We start from the raw sequence: 7693 nt of genomic DNA on the forward strand, positions 1-7693 counted from the left end.
AGGCTAAGGAGTTTGAGCCTTCGGTGGGTGGAGTCTGTGATAGATCGTCAGTTATGCGTGAAGAGGGGGAGGTGGCAGCGGGGTCGGGGGAGTTTTTTGTGTGTTGATTAGTCAGCTGAGCGGAGAGCTTGGAGGCTGTGTTCTGGACGGGGAACGTGCAGTGCTGGAGCCTGAGTCAGAGAGTTCAGCAAGAACGTTTCATTCTGTTCGGGGATTTCAGCTGGAGCCTTGCAGCGATACAAAATTACGTTTTGTTAAGAAAAGTGTGTTATTTCCAGGAGACGTCGGACTGTGAGGTAAGGTTGTTTAGCTTGAGCGGCTGGCTTTATTTTATTGAATTATGTCTAATCCATAGAGTTACAGTAAAAAAAAAAAAAAAAAAAAAAAAAAAAAAAGTTTGGAGAGGCATGTTGTTTACCGTGTTGTATGGTGGTGCAAGTTAATGTATATTGTATATACAATAAATTAAAGGGAAAAGAACGCATCTAAAAGATGTTAGTTAAGGAAATTAAAACTTACACTTTAATATTTTTGGTTTAAATTCCGAAGGATTAATACTAACTTAAGTTCTGGGCCGTTAGTAATGCGCTAGTTGAATTTAAACACAACAACACGGTGTTTAAAAAGTTTTTGAGCTGGATTTTTTTTCTTTTTTTCTGTTGGGGTAAGTTTATTTTGACAGAATGATTAGTTGAACTTCGGGAGCTAACAGTATTTAGAGCTTGCTGTGTTGAGTTTGGAAACTCCTGTGTCCTTGGCTGGCTGGTACAGTACACACCTTGTTGGGGGGCCAAGGCTGTTCATCAAGTGGCTATTCTTTTTCAGTATGAATAGTTTACAAAAAAGGTACGCATGTTTTTTTTGGTATATACTGTATTAGTGTTGGTAATTTTATTATATTCCATCGTGTCTGGTTTTATTATTTTTATATTTAATCTATTTTAGTACTAATTGTGTGAACATCAGCTTCACCTGTGTGTGACCTAGCTAGCTTTTTGAAACCGTAGATATATAAAATTACACTTTTATTAAAATCTTTGGATAAAAAGATATTTGCTTGGGGCGGGGTAAGACGTTTTTCTAGTGCTGCATGATTTGAAAGTACTAAAGCCTAAGCATTTCCACATAGACTCCCCATCAAAGACTTAATGTTTACACTGCAATACAACCAAGAACTTTTTTTTTCCAAGAGCACAGTATGTTTAAAAAAATGGTATTGGCAAGTACGTTGTGAAATGAATCTTAGTGTATTACTGGTATCACATTTTAAAGTTATTGGAATGATACTATATTGTAGAAAACCTATGTTTGCATTGGTTTTGCTGAATCAGCAGTTTTGCACTCTGCAGCTGCAGCAGGGGACAACGTCGTTTTGATAAATGAAGTGAAATCTATAGCATGGTGTATATGAGATATAGAAGTTAGATCTCGGCATTGATTTTTTTTGTAATACACTTCCAGAAGGACCGTATCATTTGATTAAGTTTGAAGAAAAGATACAGTATCCAACATGGATGCAGGACCTCGCTGTTTTTTAACTTAATCAAAAAGATCACATTATTGTAATTCTATAATAGTCATCTTTGTGCGGCTCACAATGTAATGCCTCAGGTGGGTTGCAGTTTACAAGCAACATACTGCCACCATGGGGTACTTGTTTAAATAAAAGCAATGCAGATATATGTCTATGTGTATCTTGTCTTTCTAAAGTTAATATCTTATATTTAGGAATGGATAAATCCCTTTACCCCACTCAACCTGATAAAATATGCATACATTATTTTATTTATTTAACATTAAAACTTACAAAAACTGTAACTGGTATTGATATCTCCTTCAAGATGTTATAACAGTAATACGGGACTCTGGGGTGCACCTCCAGGAATGTCTGCAGTCAACACTATCCAAGGTTTAAACTTAATGGCTTTGCTCTTGTTTTTGGCAACAGACAATAGTTGAAATACACTACATGAGTGATTTGAGACAAGGTTTTATAGCACACAGTTTTACTTTTTTTTTATTTCTATTGCAGTATATAAAATGATTTTCTCCTTTCCAATTATACACAACGTACAGTTGGATAATATATTTTCTTTATGGTAAATTGGATAACTAACTATCTTGTAGACATTGTGTATACTAGTGCAACGCTACATAAGCATTAGCTTGAAAAAGCAAGGCAACATTGCCAGTTGGAAAGCCTAATCAGGGTGACATTGATTTCAGATTAGGGTAGTTGCAAATTAAATTAATTTAAAAAAAGATGGTTAATCTTAGCTGGGATGGAAATAACTAGTTTTGAGACATTTCAGCTTTTACTCCATGCTTCTGGGGATGCATCCCTCCAGCGACAAGAGGCGTCTCTGTCTGTCTGTCAATTACATTTTTACATATACAATATCGAGAACGCTTGTCCCAGTCGTGATACTAAAGGGCTTTATTTTGTATGATGTAGTGGGGTGGAATAAGAAAGGCTCAGATATTTTTGATACCATGGATATGTTTGCCAGTATTTGAGCTGGCCAGAAACAAAGTATCTGACAAATTATTCATGCTAGAGTGCACAATGAAGTTTCCAATTACAGCCAAGGCTACTGGAAAATAGTGTCAAAATAGACACTGAGCATTGAATAGTCTACTGCAGATACTTTGCTTAAGTTGTCATTATTTGGAAAACGTTTTTGGAATAGAATTCTAAATATAAACTACATGTAGTCTTGTATGAAATGTGCATACTTAGTAAACATTCTGATGGTGTGTATTCAAGGACATGCAGTGTACTGTATGCTCTTGTCCTGTGCTTTTCTTTCTCTCTCCTCTCTCTCTCTCTCTCTCTCTCTCTCTCAAAATAAGTGCAATGTGGATAAATGTTGGCTATGAAAATCAAACTCTGCATTAAGGAATTACTATTCAGTTAAACATAGCATTATGGATTGTTCCATTTACAACAGCAAGTTGTAAATGTCCTCCTAATATTGTCAGGGGTAGGACTGTCAAGATACCAGAATTTTGAACTTCGATACTATACCAGTTCTGTTTCACGATACCACGGCAAAAAAAAAAAAAATCTTAACACGCAAAATAAGAGAACATTCCTTTAATAAAGGTTAACAATCTTGATTCTAGGTCAAACGGTGCAGGTGCAGTAAACGTAATTTGCATATTATCACTTAAGAATTTTTTTTTGTGTAGGACTATGATTGACTGGCCCTTTTAATAGTTCTGCTTGTTTTTGGTAGTGAAATAAAGAGGATGAAGTAAAACTACAAAGTGGATGAATCTGATTTTTATTAAGTGATTCAGGTGAGTGCTCTGTACATTATTGACGGAGAAAAGTTCTCAAAGTTTTTACTATTATTATATTTGTGCGTATAACTGTGACTACAGGGGTTTCAGGTGAGTACCATATGTGGAATAAATCAGCACAAACTGGGGGTTCAGAAAATAAAAAAATCCATTGTTTGATTTGATACCCAATAAATTTAATAAAGAAACATAGGGCAGCAGTGTGGAGTAGTGATTAGGGCTCTGGACTCTTGACTGGAGGGTCGTGGGTTCAATCCCAGGTGGGGACACTGCTGCTGTACCCTTGAGCAAGGTACTTTACCTAGATTGCTCCAGTAAAAACTCAACTGTATAAACGGGTAATTGTATGTAAAAAATAATGATAACTTGTAACAATTGTAAGTCGCTCTGGATAAGGGCGTCTGCAAACAAATAAATAATAATAAACAAAAAACTAACGAATGGCAGGATGAAAATAAAATATGCTTTTTAGAAAAAAAGAACATTTGTTGTCAAATATTTTTTTCAGTGCTCCGAGTAGAAAAAAAAGTATTTTACAATCAAACTTCAAGGTCTTGGGAACATGTCTAAAATGAAAGAATTAAAATTGGAACACCAGAACAAAAGTTACAGCCATTTATAACAAAACTATAGAAAACGCAAGAAATGCAAAATAATATATAAAAGAAAATTATCAAAAACAAGGGAAACGCAATCTTTTTTTGTTTTGTTTGGCAATGTTTTCTTTGCTATCCTGTGCGTCTGCTCCATCCAGTGCTCTCTCACACCGCGTGAAGCAGTCAGTCAGATTCTCACCGACGTAATGCCCATATCAATTATAATGCCACAGTCCACCCCTTTCCAAGAGTGACAGCCATATTCACCTATGATATACCGCTCTCGTGTACTACGTCTTAGAAGGCTGAGCCCGGGGGCGACCGCAATAAAGCAAGACTAACCTCAGAGAGAAATCTGTGAAGTGTGTTTGATACATTGACAGATAACTAGAGTTGTTATTTGTAACATTAATGTGAAGGCAGACAAATACTATCTATCACTCCAACGTAGAGCACAACACCGTACACATTAGCGCTAAATTACCTAGCTTGCTTTTTTAATTTCACATTTCCTCATCGTTTTCTTTGAGGACATGTATTTAACGTATATATGTGATGCATGCATTCAATAATCTACGCTGTCGCTAACCTGTCTGAATTATTTGAAGAGGTCAGGGTGCCTGTCCGCCAAATGCTTCGCTAAATTTGAGGTGTTGCCTCCTTTTGTTTGTACCGTCTTAAAGCACCGTTTGCATATGGGCTTGGATGGATCTTTTGCTTTGCTCATTCGCTTCATAAACAAAATATTTCCACACAGCACTCCTGCTGTTCTCTTTTTCTAAGAGCGTGGGCCGCTAGGCTTGTGTGCCTTCCATCTTAACCTTTTACTCCTGAATCCTGGCTGTCTCGTCGTCGTTGTTTCCACCTGTAGTGTATGGTGACCCTGCCCGGACATAAGGGGAAGGGTTTTTTTTTTTTTTTTTTTTAGTACGGCTCCGTCTTTTACATGAAGGACGCAAATACGCGATATGTTTTTCGGTATTACCGAATGCATAATTAATGAAGCTCAGAACCGTTTTTGAAATTTGGTATCGCGATAGTATCAAAGTATCGGTATTTTTGACAACCCTAGTCAGGGGACCATATTATACTGACCCTCATTTAAAAAGTCCTGGTTTTCATTTCAACCGCATTCTCAATTACTTAATTGCACCAATTATTGTCTTAATTAGTCAAGACTAGCAGGTGTTCCAGATCTTTCACCACTGATGATGTAAAGACACCTATAAAACCTGCTGGATAGGGGCTCTCCAGGACCAGGGTTGGAGATCCCTGCCCTAAACCATCTAGTCTCACTGTGCTTGTCTGGGGCTTTGCATTGCCGTCTTAAACTGTCAGTTCTATAACTTTTGGCCCAGTTCTGAATGTGATAGAAACCCATAACTAAAATACTTTTGCAGAAATGCTGTTTTGTTTTTGTTTTTTATTTTTAATTTAATTAAATTAAATTAATTAATTAATTAATTAATTAATTAATTAATTAATTAATTAATTAATTAATTAATTAATTAAATTAATTAATGTTGGTAACCCAGCACCCTAACTGGAATACATGTTTTATTGTGTGTTGCACAAAAGTTTAGAACAGAACTGTGGCAAATTCTCAAAAACCTGTTTTTACCAAGCTGGGGGTGAGTGTGTGATATATATTTTAAAACCATTATAATTATTCATGGTCAAAGTCTCCATGTCTGATTGATTACTAGAATTTATTAATGTTTGCCCTGGAGAATCGATATGGATTACATCATGTATTTCTGATTAGTGCACAACATCATTATCATGCTTGTCTATTGCAGAAGTACAGTGCAGGTGTGCGTCAGTATGTATGGAAGTCAAATGTCCAAATATTGGTATGTGTGTCAATGTTGGGGCCAGATTTCGACCACATGCCAAGGCTCTAATGCTAAGGCAAAGTTCGTTGCTGTCTGATTATGGGGCTTTAGGTGGACGCAAATAATCAGACTGCTCTGTAAAGTGATTTTGGTACCATGTTTCCCCCCAAGTTTTTATGCCTGCACTATCACCAGGTGTCGCCCAAAAAATCTGAATTTGTAATGTTGTGTACAAGCTTCAATTCATTAAAGACATATAACACGGATACATATCAGTCTTTATTTTATATAGTGCCTTTCATAGTGGACCACCATCACAAAGCGCTTTATAAGATGCAGTAACAACAAGAAAATCCATAATACTTTAAATACAGAGAAATGCATAATACATGATATACAGTAAAAAAAAAAAAAGCATAATACTTAAATACAGTTGAAAGTGCATAATACGTACAGATACGTTTTATGTTGATTAACACTAGAACTACCAGAACAGTCTTTTTGACTGATCGCGGTTTTAAATGCCTTTTTCACCACTGATTTGGCAGCTAGGTGCCTGTGCTTTTTTGACTTTTCCGAAATACATGTATTAAACATCTCATAGCATCATTAGACCCAGAGTTGCAGAAACTTATGGAGACATAATACATTATACCTAGAACTACTGGAGCTGTCATTTTGACCGTCGTAGTAAAAACGGTGGGTTTGGATTAGTGCGCGTGATCGAGCTGCTGAACTTGAAAGCTTTGCGTTTATTTTGAATAAATACAACAGGATACTTTTTCAGACAAGTGATTTATTTATTAACCACTGCAGAAATACTAATTGTGAAAACAAATAGACAAACACAATGTAGAACTGTGATCACAATGAGATTATTGACAGTGACAGTGAAAGTGATAACAAAGTTGTAGAAATTTTGGGAGCGACAAACACAGCCACAGCTGCATACTCGTTAGATTTTTGTTACCACCCCGGAGGCAGCAATTGCCTACCTTAGATAGTGGTTGATTGACGGGCCGTGTATCAACTTGTGTATGCAGAAGGGCTGCACTCTAACAGTCTACAAGTGCAAACCAAGGAAAAATGTAATTTTGCTGAATGCTTCATCCTTCCGTTGCCATCGGGAATGATGCAAATATCCCATAGACTGTACAGTTTTATAATTCCATGAAGTTTTGGAGTTGATTATAGTAGACCAGACACATGACAGCTGTGCCGTGTGCAATAAGGCAGCGTGTGGCAAGCACTGCACATGTTTGTGTTGATTGCACAAACTAGACTTCACAAGGTACTTTTTTTTTTACACTCCACATTTTGAACAGTAATACGTTTCCATCTTTAACAGTTGTATCTTTCCATCTTTTGAAAAGTTGAACAATCCACATTTTGAACAGTTGTAAGATCCATCCTTCGAATTGTTGTAAGTTCCATCCTTTGAGCTTTTGAACATTTTTTGAACGTAGTCCTGTTGTGCATGATTATGTTACGAATATAAAGTTATGGAATAATACTGTAGCAAACCAGCTATTGCAAGACTGGAGACGGAAATTACCATTGAATAGCCAACAGAGTTGAACTCAGACACAAAATAAGACGGGTAAACAGAAAACACTTGTATAAAATAAAACGTTCAAACAAATGTGGGCACTGCAATTCTCTACTGCTCCACAGTGTGGTACGCGCCCACTGCATCTCAAAAGTCATCTCTAAGCTGCTATAGCCCAGCATTCACAATCATAACTTCCCTTCCTACACCACTCCCAAGACTGGTGTCCATCACGTGTACCAAGTAGGCTGCAAAAACAGTGTCACAAACAATCCTAATGTCAAATGAAAAGTTTTTTGCAACCTGGTTCTTCGTGTTCATTTGCGCTCCAAATATCACAGGTAAGATGGAGGAACGTCTGATTTATAGCAGTGCAGCAATAGCCTGTTCTTTATGATAAGCAGCAC

General features: G+C 36.8%; 1 protein-coding gene across 5 annotated transcripts in view; it reads left to right on the forward strand.

Annotated features, from left to right (window-relative positions):
* Positions 1-7693, forward strand: part of grb10b (growth factor receptor-bound protein 10b) — a 115224-nt gene continuing 107531 nt past the window's right edge. For 2 of the 5 annotated variants that reach the window (XM_033999984.3, XM_059022289.1), the window contains exon 1: positions 5-296. The gene's annotated coding sequence lies outside the window, so the exon portion shown is untranslated. Of the gene's footprint in view, positions 297-7693 lie in introns of all 5 variants that reach the window. The other 3 variants (XM_059022288.1, XM_033999981.3, XM_033999985.3) reach the window with 3 other exon arrangements.

This window comes from Acipenser ruthenus, chromosome 4, assembly GCF_902713425.1.
Source record: "Acipenser ruthenus chromosome 4, fAciRut3.2 maternal haplotype, whole genome shotgun sequence".
NCBI lineage: Eukaryota > Metazoa > Chordata > Actinopteri > Acipenseriformes > Acipenseridae > Acipenser > Acipenser ruthenus.